The following is a 22101-nucleotide window of genomic DNA, read 5'->3' on the forward strand; positions in this document are numbered from 1 at the left end:
AGTTGTTTTGTAGTTGCTTTAGAAATCAATAAATATTTCCATAAGATTTAGTCTAAAATTTTTGCAGGATTGTAAAAAGAATAAAAACTTTAGCACATTTATGAACAAAGTTTAGAGCCTTTCATTATTTAATTTCATGCTTTATTTTTAGTTTATAAGATATTTATTTTTAATCACAAAGATTTTATAAATTCTAGGTATATAATGATATATTACTGATTCAAAAAATGTCCTTATAAATTATAAAGTAATAGTAATTAGCAACGTTTGGCAAAATCCAAGTTAGTAAGACTACCAGAAATATATTTTATTCTTAGTTTTAATGATTCAAGATATGGAAATGAAGAAAGCACTAATGTCTTCTTTTCTGAACACTGAATACATTTTCAAGTCGTTTTATCTTACATTGCCAAAACGTTGAAAAAGGGTACTAAAGTCATCAGATAAAAAGCAATGTTGCGGCTCCAGAGTTCACCTATACTTTAATTTTTGTGCTTGAATCAAACAGACTTGGAGTGAATTGTGGTTTGTCTATTCTCAGAGATCTATATCTAGAGTCATGTCAATATAAATTAAGCTGAAACATAATGAAAAATAAATTTCCATCAATTTGTTTTACTGTTTGGCTAAGATCCAGAAACCTTATTTCCATTCTTGTTATATCATTTGTATTCCAAGAAAATTAAATCAATCTCTCATGTTCATGTTGACAATTCATCTGCAGTGTATTCAAAGTAAAATTCAGTTTAATATAAAGATAATAATGTATATGTTGTCCAATATAAAATAGTCTTGCATATCGATGATTTATGTATGATCTCCAGCACTGTCAGAATATTCAAAATATATCACAGGTAAAAAGAACTGCCAATATTTTTGTGGAACAAACATGTATAGGACTTAGAGAATCTTGACATTACGCTCATCCAAGATGTTTCCACACATACAATAGTCCAGATTTCAGTACAATAAATTTTGGGCTCTAAATAGTCTGACAGTATGGACTGTTCATGTTACACTTTCCTTCTTCTGTTAGTCCTTCACTTCGGACTCATAATCATTCTCTCTCTGTCTCTCTGTCTCTCTCTCTCTCTCTCTCTGTCTCTCTCTCTCTCTCTCTCTCTCTCTCTCTCTCTCTCTCTCTCCCTCTCTCTCTCTGTCTACCAGTCTTTTTGTCTTTCTCTCTCTCTTTTTATCCATCCTTGGATTTTTGCTCCTTTCTACCTCATCTTTCTATTGTTTGCAACACGTTACTTTAAGTCCTGGGAATATAGTAATACTTTTCATTTTTCCATGTTCATAAAAAACTAAAATTAATTTAAAGTCACTTGAGAATTTGTCCAACGTTAAATAAATTTGTCTCTCTGAATTATAAGATTCTACTCATTTTCCTAATTCTTATCATTTCAGTATTGTCTCCTTGATCTTTTCCCTTTTGCTGCCGTCTTCACACTTTATGGGATTCTACTTCAGACTACCTTCCTCTCGCTATTTCTGTGAATGACAATTTATCTGTCTCAGTGAGCGGTTATGATGATCACACAGTAAAAAATGTAAGATAATTTGATCATATTTTGGCATGTAGTATGCTTCAGTTAAATAAATATCAACATTAATACATTAATATCGTTAAACTAGTACACCTAAAATTTCTCTGCAGTTGAAAATCCCAGGACCATTGCCCATTAGAAGGTCTTAAGTTGCAGAAATTGTTGAGCCAGTAGAGGTGCCTGCCTGTGACAGGGGAAATAACAAGAAAGAAGTTCCCTGCCTTGTCACTTGCTTTTAAATATTTTGTTTATGTTTGAGAGATGGATTATTTAATTCAAGCATCTGAGGCATTGCTCCTTTAGGGTCTAATATCTTTATAACTAAATAGAGACAAACAGCAGAGTGAGTTTTGCCTGTGCAAGAATATCAAGCTTTATTTTAAACAGCATTTTAAATTGCTATTTTAAAATGCCTTCTATTAGTCCAAAATCAAACTAATTTCCCACTTAGGGGAAGATACAGTTTCCATTTAAACATATGTAATCAATTCTGAGTTAATTAACAATATGTAAATACAATAAACAGTACTTTATGGAATTCTCAACAATGCTAAAGTGAGGACATGAAAAAGGTTTGCAAACAGCAACTTAATGGAACATATTTATCTATATAGAAGCAATTGGAGTCTTGGAATGAAATTTATCCGAGATTAGGATTCTGACTCAGTTATTTTAAAACTTATTGATGTGCATCAACATCTGTTATGGATTAAGAACTGGAGGTCAACTTAACGCCAGTTGGATTACATCAGCATGGCACTGAGTGAAGATGCTCCACCTGAGGAAAGTTGCCAGCATAAATAGAGAGGTGGAGAAGGAGAAAGAGGTTGTTGAGAAGTTAAGGCATTAGTGCATTGTTGCATTGAGGCATTGTGGGTTCTCCTATGAGTCACTGTTTGAGCCGCTGGTTCTCCTGGAGAAGCTTTGGTCCTCACATCCGGAATTGCTTCCTGGCTCCAGAAGGGAAGACATGTGTGCTTGGTCTCCAGGATGAACTCGACATGCTGGCTTCCTAGCATGTGCCCGACTGTGCTTTCAGAGGAGGAGCTCAGGGCCTCTGTGTTGCTGAGGATGGCTGTGGTGCTTTTCAGGACAATCCTCGTCTTTGTTGTAAGTGTGACTTCTGGGCTCCAGCACAGAACCCTCATCACCAGCACAGCTCCTTCAACCCGCTGCATGGACTTTCTGGCTTCTACTGCTGACCTTTGGGCCTGCTCAGCACGGATCCGTAAAAGAGATTGGTATGAGTCCTTTTTGTGGACACTAGACCTCCAGTTGGACTTGTGGGAGGCACTGTCATGAGCTCTGGGTTTTTATCTGGACTCATGTGGGACCAATGTCCCACATGAGTGGGATTCAGGCCTTGCCTAAATATTCTATGTCTTTAGTGTTGCAGATAGATTTCTTGCATTTTCTTGTGTTAATTCCCGGTGACCATTATAAAACTAATATTATAAACTCCATATCCTGATTCTAATTGTTCTCTGCACAACCCCTAATTACAATAACATCACGCGAAATTTTATTTAAAAGAATATTATTACATGGGTTCTCATTTTAACTCAGTAATTCAGAACCTCTTGCTCTATAGGGTACATGTAAATTTTTTGAAAGATATCAGTAATATTTAATTTATCTTCAAAAAGATTAATAAAGAAATAGAAAAAGAAAATCAGGGGAAAATATTTATCTGAGATTTATTAAATCTAGATTACATTTTGCCAATGTTATGATCCAGTAATGTTTGTGAATATCCAAATCTGCACACTTGATTGGCAGTGATGGAACTTTCCTGTGGAGCAGAAAGACTGCACTTCAAAAAATTAAAGGAGATGCTACACAATACTTAAATTTGTGTGCAAGGTTTATTTCACTCAAAATTTTACTTTCCAGGTGCATCCATTTCTCTACAAATGTCTTAAAAGTGTCCGTCTTTGTACCCAAATAGTATATCATTGTGTGTAACTACAGCTGCTTTATTTTACTGGTGAGTATACAAGTTGCTTCCAAGATTTATCTATTATGCATGGTGCTGTCTCAAACACTGTTATAAAGACCGAATAAAAGATTGATAGATGGAGAGGAAGAGATTGATCTCTTGCAAATGGGAAGGAATCCTGCAGATTGAGAGCAAGAAGAATGTGGAAGGGGAGATATATTCATTAAAGATATTCCATGTACTAGAACCTGATATGCTCAGTTAATATATGTCTTATATGTTATAAATGTGATATAAGATTAATATATCAACACCAACACAAATGAAGAAAGGAGATTTAGAGGGAGGGAAGCAAGAGGGAAGGGTAAGGGATGTTCAATTGAAAAAGAATTAAACTGTATTATGAAAAGGGCCTCCTTCCCAAGATGACTGTAAACTGCATATATTGCAAACATGTACTGCTAAAAAAAATGAAAAGATGTAAGGGAAAAGGGTTTTGCATTCACGGAAATTATTTGAAAATGATATTTTTCAGTCTTCAGTAACTAGAATTTAATCAACTGACTGTCACAGCTGTAACCTGAAAACTTGCTCATGTTTTTAAAAGGGGAATTCAATGTAAAATTGCCTGCTGACTCATATGCCTGCCGAGAATTTAGTAGCAATTTGATAGCTGATGACCATGTGTGTTAGATGATTGGAATTTCTAGAGTAAAAGAAAAAAAATGCTGAATTACTTCAGTCCATGAATCTAGAAGAATAGTTTTAAAAGTAAATCAAACAATTGAAGAGAAATATGAAAGTGGTGAAAAACTAATTTTCTGGGGAGTCAAATAAGGACATTCTCTATAGTTTTTTAATAGTAAAACAAAGAGGTTGTGGTCATTAAAACTCCAGGTGCAACTAGGAAACATTTCTATGTGAAGAAGACTGTTACTTATTACAATGCTATTAATTATTGGCTGTTTACTTGGAAGTTTTGAAATTAGTATTTCAAAAATATTTGACTTCATTGTTACAATATCCTCAATTGTATAAAAGAAGAAAAAGCGTACTTACCAACTGCTTAAATCTGAGGTTATATTTGAACATGGATATGACACCAAAGTGTTTATTCACAACCATCCTTTCTTTGCTAATTTATGTTCAGATTCACATTATGCATTTTGTCTTTATCCTAAAAATCAATTGTTATGGATCTCTCAAACTCTGTGACTGCAATCCTTGATTTTTTTCAACTATGAGTCAAGATTAATGCACTTTGATATATTCTTAAATAATGTGGTTTTCTTTGTACTCTAACTGGAAAAAGAACTAAAATGCATTTATTTTTATAATTCTGTTTCTTTTAAAGTTATTCATATTATTTTGAATCTCTCCTCTTGCTCGAATGGTTTTGAGTTTGTTCACATGGTATGGTGCTAGGAAAGGAACATTCCTATGCTCAGCAAATGCAGTGGAGAAAATCAGGGTGGGAGATGATAGTAAAGCAGCTTTCATGATGAAGGGCTAGTGAAACAGATTTTATATATCTGAAGTAAAATAAAAATGGAGATATAAAGCAAAGGAATATGGCTACCATTTTTTGAAACAATATATTGTTTTAACACCTACAAGGTCTGGGCTGGGGATTTAGCTCAGCGGCATAAGCGCCTGCCTTCTAAGCAGGCAGTCGTGAGTTTGATCCCTGGTACCGATAAAAAGGTCTTCACACAAATGAAATCAATTAAACATCAAAACAACCCCAACAGTCGTAATTGGCAGATACCGTTACTGCAGTGATAGAATTGAAGCAAATAAATAATGAAGGAGTTTTGATCTTTAAGCAATAATACACAATTTAAGAAATCACATTTTGCATTTTGGGGCCGTTCAACTTTTATTCATATATGTTTGTGATACATAATGATTACATTCATTTTAGGGAGTTGATATCTATAAATAATACATCTTAATTCTTTGCATGTTGTGTGTATATAGTATTTAAGAGTTCTGAAAAAAATCTGTAAGATCTTTTTTATGTGAACTCAGGAATAAAAGTATCATTTAATATATGGGAAATATAAGGAGGAATGTGAGCGAGATACCATTTCCGAGGGGCTAAAATATATAACTGAACAAAGTTACAAAATTTTTTCTAGAAAAGTTTATTTATCTTTAGGCAATACACATAATTAAGAATAAAGATTCAAATGCAGATTTTGCCAGTTTGAATAATTGAAATAAAAATGTGAGTGAAATAATTAATAAATGAAATACAAGGTGACTAACTTTGTTCAACCGTGGAATTCAATAATGGTACAGATTACATAATATTTACTAATTTGATTATAAAATATTAAAATTATATGCCAAAGTACCCAAAAAGCTAGCCATTTTCCTAACACCCTTAATAATACACTGCTTTAGTCAGATTACTTTAAAAGACTTTTGGAACTTTTATAGAACTGTAGATATTTTAAGTCATATTCTTCCTTGACCCCATTTTCCTCCAATACTCTTTCTCCTAAATATTAGCAAAGTCTATGTCAAAACTTATATTTGTGTGTATGTGTGTGTGTGTGTGTGTGTGTGAGTGTGTCTCTTTGTAAAGGTAAATTTATTAGCATGGATTGTCAAGAAGTTGGAGGAACTAAAATATTACCTTGTAAGTTAACTATTTGGGTGGCCACACTTCATGCCTGGTGGCAAAAATTCTACCTTGGATCAAAGCAATAAAAGACTTTATTACTCATAATAATGATAAAAATATTAAGTTTTTCACGAGTGGTTTTCTTGCAATTAAACTTTGATGGAAGAGACATGGCATGTAAGATTAGATCTCATATATATCCTGTAACACACTGTAGTCCCAGGAGGTAACATTATAATAGAGAAACAATGAACTTATACATCTCAAATATTTTGTAATAAGCAGCAAACATGTCTGTTATTTGTTCCAGAAAGAAACTTTGTCTCTAATGCTGAAGGATAAAGTTTGTTATTTACAAAAAAATCTTGAAAAGATAATCTGGTATAATTTTGGATGATTTATATTACCATATATGCTGCTTTATTTTATATCATATTTTGTCAGAGAAAGAAATATTATGTTTAGGATCAGATACACAGATAAATCTGAATCATACAATTTCATACAAAATATGGAAAATATATTTTTGTAAAATTCTTCAGTATTGCCATCAGTCTGATATGTCGCAATTATCTCCCACTTATCCATAGTTTTGTTTTCAGCAATTTCTTTTATTGAAATCCACTACAGTCTGAAACTATTAAGAATTTATAATTTATTAGCTTTAAAATAAAACAAATATTTTGTAATATTAAATCATTATATAACATTGTAATGTCATAGTTGTTCTTTCTTATTATTAATCCCATTATGCCTAATTTATCAATTAAACTTAATCCTAGGAAAATCATATATATATATATATATATATATATATATATATATACTAAGATCTTTTATTATGAGCAGTCTTAGGCATCAGCAGCTTTGGTCCTGGAATGTAGCATTCAGAGATCAGAGAAGACTTGTAACATTTGGTCTGATTTCAAATTTTGTAAATAATGAGATAGATTGTATCTTGGTTACTTTTGTCTCATTGCTGAACAAAATACTTGATGTACAAAATAAAGAAAGGAAAGGTTTATTTAACCTATAGTTTTTGAGCTTACAGTCTATACCCAGCTGGTTCCAAGGCAGGATGGAGTAGCTAGGAAACAGTGCACAAAAGGGAAAAGCACTCCCCTTCCCTCCCTTATATTGTATCTCAGTTGTGCACTCCTGGGTAGATGCAGCACTCACATAGCCAATCCCACTGCTAGACAATGAATCAGTCATAAACTCTGCACTCGGCCACCTCCATGACTGCATGAGGTCTGAGGGGCCACCCAAACACAAACTGACCATTTCAGGTTGTAACCCCTAAATAACATATAGCAATAATTATAGCTTCAAAATGTATTATTTACATTTCCTCTAAGTATATTTCAATTGCAGTTTAGTATATCAAATATTAAATTATGATTACACACTTCGTCCCCTGAAATGGCATTGAGTTATATTCCAAAATCTAAAAATCACAAACAAAATTTAAAATATCGAGGAAAAAATAAAATATGTTTCTTTCTTATTATCTGAGGAGTTTGTCACCCAGATTTTTAAGTATTTTAAAAATGAGAAAAAGAGAGTCAGGTGGAAATTTAGCTGGATTTAGTCAAACCTGGGCAAGTGTCTCAGTATCATCTGGACTAGGGATAACATGTTTTAAGTTATGAATACAGCTATGCCTGAGAAAAGCTCTGTACTTTTTATATTATTTAGGAAAGAAAAAAACAACAGTTTTAACAAAAGAACATTCAAGTGTAACTGCAAACAGTGAGAAAAGAAATAGCTAGACATCTTCACATCACTGGATTATCAGAATATTCTGAGTGAAATTCAGCAAATTACTCATAAAGAAAAGTCTCTTTATAATTCACTCTAGACAGGTCAGTATTCTCTGTGATTTTAATACTAACAAGAAGAAAGTTCACAAATTCATGTGTATCATAGTGACTTCCTGTAACTAACTGTAATTTAATCAAATAATTGATTAGTCTCTCAGATACAAATAAATTATGAGCAATATATTTCTGAAATTTCTAAAATATCTCTCTCCTGTCTGTCTCTCTCTGTCTCTCTGTCTCTCTGTCTCTCTGTCTCTGTCTCTCTCTCTCTCTCTCTCTCTATATATATATATATATATATATATATATATATATATTTCAGAATAAAATTTGTAAAATTAAAACTAAATTCTATTTACTAATCAAAAAATCTCTTCACACTAAGGATGCGAGACTGAATACTAAGGACAGGTTTTTGCTTGGTTATGAAACCGTATTTTTTTTCCAGGTGGGCACTTATAAGGCAGTACGTAGGAACTAAAAGTTTTAATGCAAGATCCAGAAATGGTCATCAGTCTATCAAACAGAAATAAAATTATACTGCACGGGTACATATATGCATTTTTGCCTGATGAGAAAACATAAAGCTTTAATCTGATTACTTCAAACAGTCAAAAGTAAGAATTATTTTTTGAAATTTGGATTAACCTATTACAAGAAATTATGCTTGTAAGCTAATTTCTACTTGGAAAAGAAGACTACTTTTTAAGGACTTGTGTGTAAACAGGAAGTTCAGTAACTGAAAGAAGAAACTAACATATGATTTACCAAAAATTAAAACAAAGGCAAGCACAAAATATTTGCCTCAATATAATTTTGATCAATACGGTATTGGATCAAAGCTTGATCTCTGTCATGGTTTATGTCTGTGTCCCCCAGGCCTCATGCGTTTGCATTGTGCATTTGTGATGGTTCATTGTCTAGTCCTTGGATTGATGGTGTCAGTGCTACATTCACAAAGCGATGGAGCAAGGATGTGATGTAATCGCAGGAAGAAGGTATGTCACTCTCTTTTGCCAGTTTCTGCCTTACTGATCATAGCTGCCATGAACTGCTGTTCTGCCTTGCCAGCCTGCCTTGGAGCCAACTGAGTGTGGACTGAAACCTCCAAAAACTGTAAGAAATAAACCTTTCTTTTCCTAACTTTGGGCTTCAGGTATTTTGTCTCGTCACAGTGACGAGTCAAAAATAACTAAGATAATCTCATACTAAAGGAACTAATCCTAGGTATCAATAATTTCTTCAAGAATGATGAAAAATTAATATAAGTCATGGAACTTCAGCACTGTACTCCTATAAATGTAAATTCTGCTTCAGCATTCCTTAATTAATTTCTATATGCTAATCTTGTCAATGAGAACAATCTTGATTGCTTCAAGTTTACTACCAGGTATTAAGGGTTTAACACTCAGTAAGATAACCTAGTACAAAATACTTACGCTCTTTCTGGCCTGAAGTTAAGAGTTAATATAATGTAACTTACCAGGTAAAGATTATCTTGGTCACAAAAGTTGTAGATAAAATGTGAGTGCACTTGCAAGCAGGCAGTCGTGAGTTCGATCCCTGGTACCGATAAAAAAGAAAAAAGAAAAAAAAAGTGTAAAAAAATGTGAGTGCCATTGTAATCAACATGCATGTACTGACATATCCATTATGCAATAAAAAGGAATCAAGACTATTTAAACATCAAAAATATTAGATTAAAAAATACAGATTCCGCCTAGTGTGGTGGTGCATTCCTGTCATCCCAGCAGTTTGAGGCTGAGGCAGAATTAAAGGTAAACTTGAATTAAAGGTAAACTTGTACTGCATAAAGTGACACTTTAATAAAACAAAACAAAACTACATATATATATATATATATATACACACTTACACACACACACACACACACACACACACACACAGATCCCATGCTACAGAAAACTGGATCAGCATACTGTTAAGTTTATTGTTTAAAATAAGTCAGAAGGACAGAAGCAGTAAAATATGATAGACAGGAGAGTTGGGGATGTAAATCAGTGACACTGTTCCTTCCTGGCAAGCATGAAGTCCTGAGTTCGATTCTGGTTCTCTCCTCAAAAACAAAGATAGGTGAAGAGATTAAAAAAAAAAAAAAAAAAAAAAAGAAGTACCAAAGACAAGAGATGGAAAAAAAGATAAAACTTGTGTATAAAGACATGCTATACAGCTTATAATATTTGAATCAAATGTATATAATATTTCTTATTAGAGATACTTCCTATGAAGTCATTTGACTTGAAGTCTCTCAAAACACTCTTGTAAAACACTAATGCTGTCATAGATTCAGTGTAAAATTGTAGGAAATAATGGCATAAAATAATAGTAAGATTTAAAAAAAACCAGTAATGCTAGCCATTGAACAGTAATGGAGGCCACAAAAATCGGTACTCTGTAGACTTCTGTCATGGTTTATGTCTGTGGCCCCCAGGCCTCATGAGTTTGAATTGTGCATTTGATATGCATTCATTGTCTAGTGCTTGGATTGACGGTGTCAGTGCTCCACCCACAAAGGGGTGGAGCCAGGATGTGATGTAATGGCAGGAAGAAGGTGTGTCTTGCCCTTTGCTGGTTCCTGCTTGCTGTCAGCGGCCACAGTGAACTGTGGCTCAGCCATGCCCACCTGTCTTGGAGCCAACTGAGCGTGGACTGAAACCGCCAAAAACTGTAAGAAATAAATACTTCCTTTCCCAAGTTGGGCATCAGGTATTTTGTCTCAGCGATGAGCATAAAGTAACTAAGACAGAATTTGGTACCGAGGAGTGGGTCCTTTGCTGTGACTATACCTGGCCATGTTTTTCAAGAGACTTTGGAAATGGCTTGTGGGTGGAGTTTGGAAAGGTTTGGACATGTCGCCTGGATGCATAGAGCTGGAGCAGCTCAGGCTGTTCTGTAGAGGAGATTCTGGTCAGAGCTCCAGAGACAAGAAGGCTGATAGAAAGCCTAATGATAAAGGCCAGGCTTGAGAGGTTTCTGCTGGGAAGAAAGACTGCATTGGTTGTTGGACTCCACATGATGTGTGTTATGGCTTGGCAGAAAGTTTGTCTGCATTTTGTTCATGCCCAGAGACTTTGCCTGAGACTGAGACCAAGGGCACTGGACTGATTAATTTTGAAAAAGAAATTAAAAAGCAATTGAACATTGAGGCTGTGGCATGGCTATTGTTCAGGGCTTTCAGATAGCTTTATGTTTCAAATCAAGAGCAAAGAGCCCAGCAGGATAATTTACAATGCTGTGAGTTTGGCCAGAAGGAAAATTCCAGGAAGACTGTGGATTGTAAAGACAGAGTAGAGATTTTGATTGTTGATGGAAAATAGAGAGATAAGAAAGATGGCCCCGGGGCATCCCAAGAAGCGGGTCACCACCCTTTGCAGCCTCACAGCAATTTGAAAGAATTTGTGAAAGAATTTGTTCAGAGTAGAAGGCTGCAGAGAACCATGCTCCAGAATGGTGGCAGAGGCTACGTGAGGTTCCAGAATGGCGACAGAGGCCACATGAATTTCCAAAATGGCGGCAACACAGAGAAGATTTTCATCACAATCAGGTAAACAGAGCCCTGCAATCCAGGCAACTGACCCCTACAGCCAAGAGAGAGAAAAGCCTGGCCACTGCTCCAGCTAGCAGTAAACCTTGGTGGCATCCACAAAGTGCTGATTTTAGGTACAAGGAAAATGCACAAATTCTGAGGGTAAGATGGCTTCCACCTCGATTGCAAAGGGCCTGGCAGGCCAAGCAGTGTGCCCCTGAGGGCAATTTGTGAAGATGTAAGGGTGAAGCTGAAGGTGCAATGGAGACCCCAGAAGTTTGGAAAAGCCAGGAATGTGGATGATCCAAGGAAAGCTGCAAAAAGCGAGCAGAGAGGATTTAAGAGAAAAGCTGCAGGAGTTGAAATCCCTGGAAATGCCATGGGGGTGGAGTCACCCAAGCCTTTCGGAGCTTGCAACCAGACTGCTTCAGATGCTGAGCATGGAACTCTAGGACTTAATGTTTGTCCTGCTGGATATTGGACTTGCTTTGTTTCCAATGCTTTATATTCCCCTTTTGTAACTTTTGGAATGGTAATTTTATCTTGTGCCTTTGCATTTGAGAAATGTTTAACCTTTTTTCATTTGTACAGGTGTTACAGTTAAGAGTTTGCCCTAGATCTTGGAGGAGACTTGGGACTTGGACTTTTCAGCAATGCTGAAACTGTTAAGACTTTGGCAACTCTTGGAGGTGGACTAAATGTCTTTTGTGTAAAGGATGTACATGAGTCCTGGGGGCCAGGGGTGGAATGTCATGGTTTATGTCTGTGGTCCCCAGGCCTCATGAGTTTGAATTGTGCATTTGTTATTCGTTCATTGTCTAGTGCTTGGATTGATGGTGTCAGTGCTCCACCCACAAAGGGGTGGAGCCAGGATGTGATGCAATGGCAGGAAGAAGGTGTGTCTTGCTGGTTCCTGCTTGCTCAGCAGCTGCCATGAACGGGGGCCCAGCCATGCCCGCCTGTCTTGGAGCCAACTGTGTGTGGACTGAAACCTCCAAAAGCTATGAAAAATAAACCTTTCTTTTCCCAACTAGGACATCAGGTATTTTGTCTCAGCGACGAGCATAAAGTAACTAAGACAACTTCTTTTCCTGAAATGGAATAGGTGGGAGAAAATAAAACTTGTCATGGCTTTTAAAACACATTTTAAAGGATGCTGTTAAGTCAACTGGCAAGCACCCATGTTCCTGTCTTCCTGTTACTCACATTTCCTTGATGTATTATTTTATTGTCACTGTGAGAAAACACCTGAGAACAACTTACTATAGGAAAGATTCACTGTGGCTCTTGATTCCACAGGGGACAGTCCATATTCATTCAGCACTTTCCTTTGCTTTTTGGAAGATGGGGGTGCAAACTCATCAGGATGAAAACACAGAGCAAAGGAAAGATGTTTACCTCATGGGAGCTAAGAAGCTGAGAGGGAACAAGAAGATCAGATAAAATTGTAATGGATGTTATCTCCGGAATCATACCTCTTATGGACCACTCCCTTCAAGGAGGCACCTCATCCTATTTCCATCGATGCTAAGAGTACCATCTAATTATGACTTAAATAATGGATCGATGTAGTCATAAATTCAGGTTTTTAATGTTCCAATCACTTAAAAAGACACTAATTGGACACTAGGCCTTTCAAATATTTCAAATCTAACTCATTAAACATACAGAAGAGTAGCTAAAGAAGCAACCATTCCTTTTTAAAATACATGCTAGAACATTCAATGCTGATACTGCATTCATCAAGAAAAAAAGGGGAAAAATTTATTTTCAATAGAATTCTGATCAGATTTTGTACTAGGGATGATAAAATTACTAATTAGCATAAGGAGTCTAATATGCTTATTAATAACATTGTTGCATAAAAATTAATTGATTAGTTTTACAGTGTAAACTAAATATAAACCTGAGTTACAAAACACTGGTTTCCCACAATTTCATAAGCCCAGCAAAAACTGACTACAAGACATGAGGGCTTGTACATATAGTGAACATACTAACACAGAGAAGTTGATTAAATTCAGTGTGTATAATAGAGTTTTGACTTTCTATACATATTTAATTTTTAAGTTATATGATATATACTTTAGGACTTTAGTAAAATAAATTTAAAAATTATCATATTCTTTTATTTGAAAATAACATGATTATTTAAATTAATGGATAAAACTGTTTTATTCAGTGGTAAAGGAAAATAATCAATGTCTGTCTGTAAAATCACTCTATAATGACCTGTTTTAAGTGAATGCTTTCCAAAAATGTATGGTATGTATTCACCTAACAAAAATGTGTATATGATGTAACCATCCACAGGTTAACTAAACTATTGTAACAGTTCTTTTATCTAGTGTGAATTTGAATTTGTCATGTATGATGTATTATTTTTGCTCACTTTAAGGTAATGTGTTTACTTGGAAGTAATCAAAATGACTGATGACTTACAGTATCAAGATTTTCCTAAAACAGAGTAGTTGTACTAAAACAGGAATGAGAGCTAAGCAGTTGAGGTGGAAATAAGTAAGCCTCCAGCTGGAAATGTGCATTATACAATACCAATTCCACGAGCTGACTATAAACAGACACCAATATCAAGCTTCTAGTGCTTTCTGGCTGAGGGTTCATTTTCTGCCTAGAAATGAGATTCATTCTGAATTGTCCTCAGAAATTAATCTTCTGCTAGGTGTTAAATCATATGTATGAACTAGGCACAAGAAACTGATGCAATAGTTTGTATCCTGAAGTAAAAAAAAAATACCAATCTGCATGCTGCTTACAGTCAGTTTTACAGAGAGCAGACTTTTGCTCCACATAAGCTACACATTAATAGCCTGTCCTGAACATTATGCAATCCTTTACCTCCTTTTCATTCTCTGTCCACACTGATCATTTTCTTCATCTTATTGCTCTGGTACCCAATAACTGTGCTACAGGTTTGAGTCTCCAAGTGAGCCACCTTCACAATCATTTGTGTGGTGACCTAATCCTGTTGTTTAGAAGGCTCACAAAACTAGATCAATAGTCCATTTCTTTCTGTCATCAGCACACAGCTCTACTGTCACTTTGTCCTATATAGGGGAAATGCTAAGAGTTGTCATCATTTTTCCTTTTCAAGGTAACAACAACAAGTTTAGTAGAGACCCTTTGTATTTCTCTTTTTATAGTTTTAATTCTCATTTTCTTGTGATACTCAGAAGTGTTGAGGAAAGCTGCACTCTAGGTGTCATTTTCGCTGCTGGTCTGAAGATTTATTTTATTTCCTTTTCTGCAGCACACTCTCCCTGTACTTGGATTCCATGTGTGGCACACTTTTTCACTCTGTCAGGCTCTCTTCTCACATTTTTCCACTGAATCTATCTGTAACTCTCTGGAAATCCTGTGCACAGTCCTGGCCACTGCCTAGTGCCACAGCAAAAGTAGTCAGAGCTGTAGCATCAAAGGAGAGGATCTGATCTCAGAACAGTAGAGAATAATTTATTCCTCAAAATCCCTTCCTTCCCATTGATAGCAACAATTGGACAAATTCCTGATTTTCATAAAGTTAAGTTTCTCTTTTTCATCAAATGACTGCCAAATGGAAAACATTACAGTGTTGTGTGGTAGAAAGAGATAGTGTCTTTTTTTTTTTTAGAGAAAAAATCAAAACAGAAAAAGGGTAGAATAAATAAGAATTTTTAAAAAACTGTAAGAAATCACTAGTTGATAAATTACTTATTGTTATCTTAGAAGTTGTTGTTCAAGTTACAAAATCAAAGCATAAAATGTGGACAGACAATAAAACAATGATAGTACAAACCATTCTGTTTGATAAATTAGCAAAAACTTAGTAGTATGGTTATCTATATTGCGCACTTAAACACATAAAATTATATCATTCAGAACAATTTCCCTTTCATTATTATAATATATATTATACATTTTGGATCATATTAGTCTTTCAGTTTTTTATTATTGTTTTTATAAAAGAGAGATGGTACAATATTTACAAATGTGAGTCTGATTTATTTCACTTATGAGGATAGTCTTAATTTGCCTCCATTACCTATAAAAGCCTCAAGACCACCCTTTTATTGCTAATACTCTGTTGTATAAAAATACCTAATATTTTTCATCCATTATGTTGTTGATGGGCATTTTGGTTGTTTCTAAGACTTAACTATTACAAATTGTGCTGCTATAAACATAGGTGCAGTATATCACTGAGACGTGACCTTTCCAATTTTTTCTGGGAAAATACCCAAGAAGAGAATAGCTGGATTGAATGAAACTTCCATTTCTAGTTTATTGAAGAATATCCATACTGATTTCTACAGTGGCTGTACCAGTCTGCACTCCAACCAACAGGGGAGAAGGGTTCCTTTTTCCCCACAACCTTACCAACATTTCTTATCAGTTGATCTCTTGATGGTAGCCAGTCTTTTGAGAGTGAGATAAAATCTCAATGCTGTTTTAATTTGCATTTCTCAAATGACCAGTGATGGTCAACATTCTTCATGTCTCTGGGCATGAGCAAAATGTAGATAAACTTTCTGCCAAGACATAACACACATCATGGGGAGTCCAACAACCAATGCAGTCCTTTTTCCTAGCAGAAACTTCCTAAGCCTTTTTATCAGCCTTTTGGTCTCTTGACCTCTGACCAGAATCTCCTCTACAGAACAGCTTAAGCTGCTCCAGTTCTGTGCATCCAGGTGACATGTCTGAACCTTTCCAACCTCTGCCCACAAGCCATTTCCAAAGCCTCTCGAAAAACATGGTCAGGTATAGTCACAGCAAATTACCCCACTCCTGGTACCATATTCTGTCTTGGTACTTTTTACTCATCACTGAGACAAATATCTGATGCCCAAAGTTGGGAAAGTAATGGTTTATTTCTTATTGTTTTTAAGGTTTTAGTTTATAGTCAGTTGGCTCTAAGGCAGGCTGGCATGGCAAGGCCACAGTTCATGGCAGCTGCAAACAGCAAGGCAGAAACTGGCAAAAAAGAGAGACACATCTTTGTTCTGCCATTACATTGTTAACTGGTTCCATCCCTAGGTTGTAGCACACCATCAATTCATGCTAGACAATGAATCAGTCACAAATGCATGAGACCTGGGGGCCACCGACATAAGCAATGACAGGTTAAATGTGTAATTCCTCTGCCTCAGCCCTCAGAATGCTGGTTTTATTGGTATGTGACACAGTGCCTGGTCTATTTGCATTTTTTAGCAGAAGACTTTGTGTTTGTAGAAACTTTTTTTAATAAAAGAGAATGTTATATTAATTAGCTAAGTGACTGAGAAGAACCACACTAGGTGAACTCCAGTTATCTGCTCATTATTTTTTCACCTGATTTCTTCAAAGATCAGGTCCTAGAAAAATTTGCCATTATAGAGCCTATGTCTAAATTTTGTGATTATGTGTTCTCCCTTCTGAAATGTGTCTGAACTCTCTCCTGTCATTTTCAGTTGGCCTTCTATGATCAGAGTAACAAAATTCTACTTAAAAAATAAAAGTTTTTGCTTTCTCCTTTTTGGTGCAACAATTTAAAATTTGCTTTTTTTGTATATCTTGAAATGATTTATACAAAAAGTCATAACTCAATAAATGCTAAGTGTTATTCGGATACATAGCACCATAAAATAATTAGTCAGAATCTTCACAATTATATATTATTCTTAAACAAAGTGTACTAAAGCACTCCTGTAATATCAGGATTTTGGAGGGTGAAGCAGGGGGATCACCTGGGCTGCAAAGAGAATTCAACAAGTCCAACCTGAACTACATAAAGAAAGTCTTTCTCAAAAAATAAATATTCTCTTCTGAAGCTGACAAAGTCAACAAATATTGTGCTTGTGTTTCAAGGATTTCCTGAAGGAAGGTGAAAAAGATTTAGGAAAACATTACTAGTATCTCCTACATCCAGGAGAATTTTCAAAGTAGTTTTGAATATAATCCCATATCTAACATGTTAGGTCACTTTTACATCATAGAAAACACTACATTATAGTAACCTGAGGCTTTCTATAAAGCATATTGTCTTCTGAGTTTTATAATGCTTGAAAATTTGTATCAAACGCGTGCTCAATGTTTTGTAAAAATTCTAACATGATTGGTAATTAATTAAGAAGTTTCTAAGACAGTACTGAATTTACTAAATGCACTAAAGGTCACTTACTAGATCAAGTCAAAATTGAATTATAAATAGTTTAATAGTCTATTTTGATGTAATGGTCTTGTTTATTCACTAACTTGATGGAGCTACTATTTCCCCATAGATTTTCCATCAAGCAAAATAAAAGCATGCCTGATGTAAAATGTATACATTAAGTTATGCTAACACCACAGTGTGAAAGGGTGTCTTGATAACCTATGTCTTTGCTTTATCCAATCACATCACACAGATCAAACCTGTCATTGATGCAAGTAGAAAACCAGGGTTATTTCACTTTGATGTTAACAAAAACGGAATTTTTGTAAATTCCAATCCAAATCAGCTTTCTTATTAAGTTTAGCCAAACTCATCTTTATTCTCTTTGATATGTAATACCAACACTTAAAAACAATAAAAGTTTAACCCATTTTATTTTGCAATGAAATGTTTATTTGGTTTCTAACATGGCATTGATTATTCTAATCTTCATTCAGAGTACAGTCTTATGCTTTAGGGAAATGTGATAGTAAAGACTTCTTTTGAAGATTGTCTCCATGCTAAAAACCTTTAATTACATGTTCATAATAAAATACTAAGATACTTTGTTGAAACTGTTTATTTTCTTACCTCATGTGTGGGAAAGCTGCTTTCACTTTGATTAGAAAAGCAAAGAGAGAGATTATGGTTTTGACACAGATGCTTGTGAGCAGGGCAAACTCCATGTCTCCAGCTTTTAGTCAAAGAAAAATAATATTTCTTTACTTTTAAAAGCTTTTTTACTACACAGACATTTTGGTTGCTTGACATTATAAATTTTGTAACCTCCTGTAAATTTCTCCTAGCTAACATGTTGAGAATATAAAATATCTTTGAAATTTGCTTGCAATTTTCAAAAGACAAAGACTCTGCTATGCATACAGCATTACCACACACACACACACACACACACGCACACGCACACGCACAGACACACACATTGGAGTTATACTCATGATTCACAAGTATATTTGTAACTATTTAAATTATAAAGTTTTCACAGGAATCTAAGAAAAATAAAAAAAGGAAAAAGACGAAGAAGAAGAAGAAGGAGAAGGAGAAGGAGAAGAAGAAGAAGAAGAAGAGGAAGAAGAAGAAGAAGAAGGAGAAGAAGAAGATAAGAGGAGGAGTAAGAATAGATAGAAGAAGGGGAGGGGAAGGAGAAGTGGAATGGGAAGAAGAAAAAATAAGCATATAATATCGCTGTAAAATCATCAGTGTTCCAGGGGTAAATTCAGTTGACACATTTTGGTAAATTTGTATCTTACAACTTGTGTGGGGGTAAAGTGTGAATACCAACAAATAAAAACCATAAAATACTAGTAATTGTCTCTTGGCTTCTGTCTAAGGTTGTCACTGAACATGGAAGAGCCCAGTACTCATGTTAGTCTCAATAACCTGTGTTCATTAATGGAGTACGTGCAACATTTAAGTAAAAATGAATGAATATATAGATCTTAAAATATAGGTACCAAGGGATTTGCTCCTAACTCTGTTAATATATTATGCTGGTTTCTACAGTGATAAAAAAACAATGGGCAGAAATTAAAATAGTTAGCTGAGATCTACATACACTTATTGTGTTACTTTAACAAAAATTAATTCTTGAACATATTTTAGCTTTGTGACTGGAGTAAGACTTATTGTTCTGTGTCCCAAAAGTAACATCAGGAAAAAATCATTTTCTTTTATTTTCAGTAAGAATAGACTTCTGAATAGGTTAGAATAGTAAGGCATAACATATACATTATTAAAAGGAGGTAAAAAGATATACAATCTAAGAAGTATTTAAATTTGATGTTTTAGGCAATTATCAAAATATGTGCATATTAAAAGGTATGGAGAAAAAATGATTTTCAAAGAACTACTTTCATTTAATGCTTTAGTTAATTATCAAAAGTATATATTTTTCATATACAAGTTTAATTTTCATTGTACTACCATGTTACATATACTGTGTGTCAATAACATGTAAAGAATTGGAAAAACTCACTGTCCACATCATAAATTAAGAAATTATAAGTATAATAAAAATTACTTTTCTGTGATGTAACATCCTTAATTCATGAGTTTATAAAATAATTAAAATTTAATAAAAAATTCATGAGTCTATAAAATAATTAAAATTTAACATATTCCTTCATATTTCACAGACAAAAATTAAACACTAATTGTATTAGTGAAATTCTATAAGGTTAATCTGTGGTTTATTTTGATTTTATAAGCCGATTTTTTTCCAAATAATTTGATAAGAAAACAGATTATGACTCTATCTTACTTTTTCGTTCCACTCCTCTTAGGATAAACTCAACTATTTTGTTTCCCAAAGACCTTTTCATCAGTCTTTCATTCTCAATAGTGAGGAAGGGATCTCTATTGTCATTATATAGTAAAGTTTGGAAATTAATTGAAAATAACTGATAACATAGTAATCATAGAATCTTAATAAAAGTTAATTTACCACCTATTTCCACCAGATTGTACTTACATGTATGCAAAACAAATTGAGCGTGACATGGTAGGAATGGTCAGTGTAGTTTTCCTTTACCTAAAAAAAAAAAAAACTTAGCTAAAACTAAATTAACTAAGAAGATACACTGTTTAATTGGTTCATCACAAAGGCTCGTGTAGTAATATTATATTTAAGATGTATTTGTGCATGCAATATTTTTATAAACTAGGCTTGGATTAATATATATTTCCATGTGCTATAAATAGAAAATTATTAGAGTGAAAATGATTACATATGTTTAGAATTGATGCATGTGCTAGAAATTTTCCCATGCTATGAATGAAGATGAGAAGGATCTGAAAAACATCAAGGGAAGGCGTTTTTTTATTAGACATTATTCTGTGTGTGTGTATAAGTGTGTGTGTACATAGTTGCATGCACACGTGCATGGTATAATACAATAAAAACATCAGTACTCTTTAATTTAGTTAACTGGATGTTTTTTTTTTCTTTCATGGGAAACATAAAATCACAGTATTTAAAGTATGAGTAAGTAGAGATTTTTAAGCAGAATTTAATTAGGAGTTTACATTAAACTAAAAATGAAAAGGAGTATTTGAAAATTATAACAGTAGCTGAAAATGTGATTTAATCTGTATGCATATATGGATTAAAATTATAGATTCTTTAAATTAATTTTCCCATTTATTTACTTCAGATATTGTGAATATTTCAGTTGACCATTTGAAAGTACCAAATAATGTAACAGTTAAGACATTTTAAAATTATTCCAGTGAACCCACAGGCAGAGATTTCCTTCCTGACCCTAGCTGAAGTTTGACTAAGGAGACTAATTGTGGAACAGGGCCAAAGTAGCTATGTATGCCACCCACTTGCTGGGACACAGTCTGGTTCTGAGGACTTCGTGCCATGTGCATTCTTTTCCTGTGACAGTTATGAACAACGCTGAAATGCATGGTGCTTCTTCACTTTTCCTGACAAAGTGTGACCGTGAGATACTTCAGTGATAACTCAAGATGGACAGTTTGAGAAATAAGATATTGTTCTTCTATTCCAACAGTGTTGGGCTTAGTTGTTTAGTTGTTTCTGCTAACTTGTCCCGACTGAAATGGTTTATAAACAGTTTCTTAACTTCAGGTTTTGAAGTCGCTGAGAAGGGCAAATGATTGGGCAACGGGAATGTTCAAAGCCATTGTGCTTTTTGAAGGTAAGGTTGAGTTTAAGAAAGCTGATTAAACAAAAAAAGCAGAATTAAATTTCCCTTCCTTTTGTATTATTTCACTTGCTGTGAACTTCAGGGCAATGTTTAGTAAAAGATTATGGGAAATACCTTGACCTTCTGAATCTTCACAGAAAAAATTCACAGAGAAGTAGCAATCTAGTTTTCATTTGTTTTCCATAGATTCTTTAGAAGGGTACAGAATAGGACAATTTAGGGCTGCACACGGACCTTTCCATCAGTGATGGGCTTTGTAGATACCTGTCTGTAAGATGTTATTGCCCAAAGTGTGGCAATATCTTAGTTTTTGTAAGTACAAAAATCCCTAATATTCAAATGATGCTGCAATCATCTAACAGACATGTCTTAACATCTGTTATTCTCTAACGAGAAATGAATGGATATATGCATAGTTAGCTCAGAATGTGTATCATAAAGGCATATTTAATTTTACCACGTGAGTTTTCTGTGTGATGACAATATCATGTGAGTTTAGTTTAATTTAGTTTATTTTATTATGCCAAATGGCATATGTTTATTTTCCATATGCTAAAGCAATTTTCCCATCGGAATGAACCAAACCTAGTCATGATATCTTATTCATTTTATATAATATTATATTTGATTCGGTAAGAATTGTAAGACTTACATCTAAAATACTGTATTTAAGAATAATATCTTTTTTCTTAAAGTTATATTTATATTCATTAGGATAATGGGCCTGATGCACATTTATATTGCTGTCAATA

At 34.3% G+C, this 22101-nt stretch overlaps 1 long non-coding RNA gene across 1 annotated transcript in view; it reads left to right on the forward strand.

Moving 5' to 3' along the window:
• The first annotated feature begins 2387 nt into the window (after positions 1-2387).
• LOC134472932 (uncharacterized) overlaps positions 2388-22101 on the forward strand; it is a 37594-nt gene continuing 17880 nt past the window's right edge. Inside the window, exons 1-3 of the long non-coding RNA XR_010042966.1 lie at positions 2388-2791; positions 3444-3537; positions 8824-8942. This is a non-coding gene — a long non-coding RNA (uncharacterized LOC134472932). The remainder of the gene's footprint in view (positions 2792-3443; positions 3538-8823; positions 8943-22101) is intronic.

The sequence above is a fragment of the Cavia porcellus genome, unplaced genomic scaffold (genome assembly GCF_034190915.1).
Source record: "Cavia porcellus strain 051 isolate PalLab524CR breed Dunkin Hartley unplaced genomic scaffold, mCavPor4.1 scaffold_2, whole genome shotgun sequence".
In the NCBI taxonomy this organism is placed as follows: domain Eukaryota; kingdom Metazoa; phylum Chordata; class Mammalia; order Rodentia; family Caviidae; genus Cavia; species Cavia porcellus.